Raw genomic sequence first — 6,000 nt, forward strand, 5'->3', positions numbered from 1 at the left:
ATTGGTCAAAAGCTGTTTGGGGGGCTCCAAACTCTAAATTATAACGACCATTTTGGTAAAAAAGCTCGTAATTTCCTTACACGAAATGGTCATAAAGCAGATAGCACTGGTCCGCTGTCTTATTTCTAGCCGATCATGACCAATATAGATGGTCATAACCTTGTAAATTGTGGTGGGTTGCTATAACTAGGCACCACCTCATCAGTTTTGCTTATGTGTCATGTCCATGTGGCAATTTTTGCCCTAGGTTGTGAAGCAACCTATATTTCTGTCATTCCCAAAAAAATGTCATAAATTCTGTGGGTCATATGTTTGTCAAATATGTAAAAAAACCTTCCTTGCCTAGTTCAAAAATAATTCAACAATATTCATTTTCCTATTCTGTTCAAAACAACACTTTGTGAAGGAAGTACCACTTTGGCATGTCCAAATAGTATCCATTTTCTACAGTGCTTTCCTATGCCCAAATAACTATCCTCCACCAAATGCCAGCTCAATCCATTCATTATTTTGAGCCCAGCTTCAACATTCGTATTTATATCCAGTGTGGTACTTTGCAAAGCAACTACCATCTAGGCTCCTCCTCTTGAGCTGAAAATTTGTGAATACGATCTTCTTAGTCACTGATCATCCTCCGCCAAAACTCACGCCCATTAGTCATGTACATTTCCCGTACCGCTAATCAAACACTTGGCTACTAATTCATGTTTCCGCATCGATTGGTCTCCTCGTGAGAATCTTATGTTGTAATTTTCTTCCTAGCACATACCTGGGGAGTGACCAACCCACTAGACATGCTTAGTCCGCCTAGAAAACAGGTCAACGCCACGGTCACGCAGTGACCACGCGGCGGGCATGCGAGTTTACGCGCTCTAGAGTTGGGGCCCTCGGCCACCGCCAAAACCTCGACGTATCGCCACCAAACCATGTATTTATGATTAAATAGGTACTTATGTAACTAGAAATGATTTTTGGAAAAAATAAATAGCAAATATGAGGCAGCCGCAGTTCAAATTTGACCCGCTTCCAACTGAATCGGCGGAAACTTGTCTTTTTCACGAGAGGTGGATCAAAACTTTTTACACCCAACCATTTTGTCAATTGTGCATTAAATATGTCCTAGTATTTTAGAAAATTGATTTGGTCCAATTTTGCAACAATTATTTGGGAGGTCCTTCACAAAAAACCCTCCTTTTAGGCACTTGAAAAATGGAAAATGGTTTTTTCATCCAAAGAAAATGAAAATTTCCTTAGGCAACATTTTTTGCCATTCCAATATGCACCCTTGTGCACAATATGAGATCATTTGAACAAACTACACCATGAATGTGGCCATAAGATTGATCATTTGGCTTGAAAGCCATTGATCTCTACACGTGATAGCTCGTTTCTGAGAACACTTTTTTTTAAAATAATTGTCGTATTACAAGTTTGTTATTTTCCCTGGGAACATGGCCACATATAATGACACAATGCGAAGGTTTCCCAATTTTTTGATTTTTTTTGATTTTTTTATGCCCGTTTCAAAATGTGGTCAAAACGGCGGGAATGACCGTTCCTAGCTAGTGGTTGAATCTTGGATTTTTTTGGTTTTTCTCTGATTAAATAGATACTTATGTACCTAGAAATGATTTTTGGAAAAAATTAAGAGCAAACTACATGGCAGCTACAGTTCAAATTTGACCCGCTTCCAACTAAATCGGCGGAAATTTGTCTTTTTCACGAGAGGTGCATCAAAACTTTTTACACCCAACCATTTGGTCAATTGTGCATTAAATATGGCCTAGTATTTTAGAAAAATTATTTGGTCCAATTTTGCAACAATTATTTGAGAGGTCTTTCACAAAAAAACTCCTTTTGGGCACTCGAAAAATGGAAAATGGTTTTTTCGTCCAAAGAAAATGAAAAATTCCTTAGGCAAGATTGTTTTTCATTCCAATATGCACCCTTTTGCACAATATGAGATCATTTGAACAAACTATGCCATGAATGTGGCCATAAGATTGATCATTTGGCTTGAAAGCCATTGATCTCCACACGTGATAGCTCGTTTCTGAGAACAATTTTTAAAAATAATTTCCGTATTACAAGTTTATTATTTTTTCTGGGAACTTGGCCACATATAATGACACAATGCGAAGGTTTCCCAATTTTTGAATTTTTTTTTGAAATTTTTATGCCCGTTTCAAAATGCGGTCAAAACGGCGAGAATGACCGTTCCTAGCTAGTTGTTGAATCTTGGATTTTTTTGGTATTTCTCTGATTAAATAGATACTTATGTACCTAGAAATGATTTTTGAAAAAAATAAAGAGAAAACTACAAGGCAGCTACAGTACAAATTTGACCCGCTTCCAACTGAATCGGCGGAAATTTGTCTTTTTCATGAGAGGTGGATCAAAACTTTTTACACCCAACCATTTGGTCAATTGTCCATTAAATATGTCCTAGTATTTTAGAAAATTGATTTGGTCCAATTTTGCAACAATTATTTGGTAGGTCGTTCACAAAAAAACCTCATTTGGGGCACTCGAAAAATGGAAAATAATTTTTTTGTCCAAAGAAATTGAAAATTTCCTTAGGCAACATTGTTTGCAATTCCAATATGCACCCTTGTGCACAATATGAGATCATTTGAACAAACTATGCCATGAATGTGGCCATAAGATTGATCATTTGGCTTGAAAGCTATAGATCTCCACACGTGATAGCTCGTTTCTGAGAACACTTTTTTTTAAATAATTGTCGTATTACAAGTTTTGTTATTTTTGCTGGGAACTTGGCCACATATAATGACACAATGCGAAGGTTTTCCAATTTTTTGATTTTTTTGAAATTTTTATGCCCGTTTCAAAATGCGGTGAAAACGGCGAGAATGACCGTTCCTAGCTAGTTGTTGAATCTTGGAATTTATTTGGTGTTTCTCTGATTAAATAGATGCTTATGTACCTAGAAATGATTTTTTGAAAAAAATAGAGAGCAAACTACAAGGCAGCTACAGTTCAAATTTGACCCGCTTCCAGCTGAATCGGCGGAAATTTGTCTTTTTCACGAGATGTGGATAAATTTTTTTTACACCCAACCATTTGGTCAATTGTGCATTAAATATGTCCTGTATTTTAGAAAATTGATTTGGTCCAATTTTGCAACAATTATTTGGTAGGTCGTTCACAAAAAAACCTCATTTGGGGCACTCGAAAAATGGAAAATAATTTTTTTATCCAAAGAAATTGAAAATTTCCTTAGGCAACATTGTTTGCAATTCCAATATGCACCCTTTTGCACAATATGAGATCATTTGAACAAACTATGCCATGAATGTGGCCATAAGATTGATCATTTGGCTTGAAAGCCATAGATCTCCACACGTGATAGCTCGTTTCTGAGAACACTTTTTTTTAAATAATTGTCGTATTACAAGTTTTGTTATTTTCCCTGGGAACTTGGCCACATATAATGACACAATGCGAAGGTTTCCCAATTTTTTGATTTTTTTGATTTTTTTATGCCCGTTTCAAAATGCGATCAAAACGGCGGGAATGACCGTTCCTAGCTAGTGGTTGAATATTGGATTTTTTTGGTGTTTCTCTGATTAAATAGATACTTATGTACCTAGAAATGATTTTTGGAAAAAATAAAGAGCAAACTACATGGCAGCTATAGTTCAAATTTGACCCGCTTCCAACTGAATCGGCGGAAATTTGTCTTTTTCACGAGAGGTGGATAAAAACTTTTTACACCCAACCATTTGGTCAATTGTGCATTAAATATGGCCTAGTATTTTAGAAAAATTATTTGGTCCAATTTTCAACAATTATTTGGGAGGTCTTCCACAAAAAAACTCGTTTTGGGCACACGAAAAATGGAAAATGATATTTCCGTCCAAAGAAAATGAAAACTTCCTTAGGCACGATTGTTTGCCATTCCAATATGCACCCTTTTGCACAATATGAGATCATTTGAACAAACTATACCATGAATGTGGCCATAAGATAGATCATTTGGCTTGAAAGCCATTGATCTCCACACGTGATAGCTCGTTTCTAAGAACACTTTTTAAAAATAATTTCTGTATTACAAGTTTATTATTTTTTCTAGGAACTTGGCCACATATAATGACACAATGCGAAGGTTTCCCAATTTTTTGAATTTTTTTCAAATTTTTATGCCCGTTTCAAAATGCGTTCAAAACGGCGAGAATGACCGTTCCTAGCTAGTTGTTGAATCTTGGGATTTTTTTGGTATTTCTCTGATTAAATAGATACTTATGTACCTAGAAATGATTTTTGAAAAAAAATAAAGAGCAAACTACAAGGCAACTACAGTTCAAATTTGACCCGCTTCCAGCTGAATTGGCGGAAATTTGTCTTTTTCATGAGAGGTGGATCAAAACTTTTACACCCAACCATTTGGTCAATTGTCCATTAAATATGTCCTAGTATTTTAGAAAATTGATTTGGTCCAATTTTGCAACAATTATTTGGTAGGTCGTTCACAAAAAAACCTCATTTCGGGCACTCAAAAAATGGAAAATAATTTTTTCGTCCAAAGAAATTGAAAATTTCCTTAGGCAACATTGGTTGCCATTCCAATATGCACCCTTATGCACAATATGAGATCATTTCAACAAACTATGCCATGAATGTGGCCATAAGATTAATCATTTGACTTGAAAAGCCATGAATCTTCACACATGATAGCTCATTTCTGGGAACACTTTTTTAAAAGAATTGCCATATTACAAGTTTATTATTTTTGCTGGTAACTTGGTCACATATAATGACACAATGCGAAGGTTTTCCAATTGTTTGATTTTTTTGAAATTTTTATGCCCGTTTCAAAATGCGGTCAAAACGGCGCGAATGACCGTTCCTAGCTAGTTGTTGAATCTTGGAATTTTTTTGGTGTTTCTCTGATTAGATAGATACTTATGTACCTAGAAATGATTTTTGAAAAAAAAATAAAGAGTAAACTACAAGGCAGCTACAGTTCAAATTTGACCTGCTTCCAGCTGAATCGACGGAAATTTGTCTTTTTCACGAGAGGTGGATCAAAATTTTTTACACCCAACCATTTGGTCAATTGTGCATTAAATATGTCCTAGTATTTTAGAAAATTGATTTGGTCCAATTTTGCAACAATTATTTGGTAGGTCGTTCACAAAAAAACCTCATTTGGGGCACTCGAAAAATGGAAAATAATTTTTTCGTCCAAAGAAATTGAAAATTTCCATAGGCAACATTGTTTGCAATTCCAATATGCACCCTTGTGCACAATATGATATCATTTGAACAAACTATGCCATGAATGTGGACATAAGATTGATCATTTGACTTGAAAGCCATTGATCTCCACACGTGATAGCTCGTTTCTGAGAACACTTTGTTTTAAAATAATTGTCGTATTACAAGTTTATTATTTTTCCTGGTAACTTGGTCACATATAATGACACAGTGCGAAGGTTTTCCAATTTTTTATTTTTTTGAATTTTTTATGCCCGTTTCAAATTGCGGTCAAAACGGCGGGAATGACCGTTCCTAGCTAGTGGTTGAATCTTCGAATTTTTTTATGTTTCTCTGATTAAATAGATACTTATGTACCAAAAACCGATTTTTGGAAAAAATTAAATAACAAACTATAAGGTAGATGCAGTTCAAATTTGACCCGTTTCCAGCTGGATCGGCGAAATTTTTTATTTTTCATGAGAGGTGAATCAAAACTTTTGACACCCAAGTATTTGGTCAATTATACTTTAAGTATGTTCTAATATTTTAGAAAATTGATTTAGTCTTATTTTGCAACAAATATATTGTAGGTCCTTCACAAAAAAACTCATTTTCGGCACTTGAAAAATGGAAAATGAATTTTTAATCAACCATGACCAATTTTTTAGTCAACTACGACCAATTTAAATGGTCAAGACATCGTACTCGTGTGCTGCATTTTGATTGGTCTGTGGGCGTTTCATGCGGATCGTGGATCGAACACCGTCGGATGCTCGC

The sequence above is a fragment of the Triticum urartu genome, chromosome 7A, assembly GCF_056163025.1.
Source record: "Triticum urartu cultivar PI428250 chromosome 7A, HENAU_Tu73, whole genome shotgun sequence".
Taxonomy (NCBI): Eukaryota; Viridiplantae; Streptophyta; class Magnoliopsida; order Poales; family Poaceae; genus Triticum; species Triticum urartu.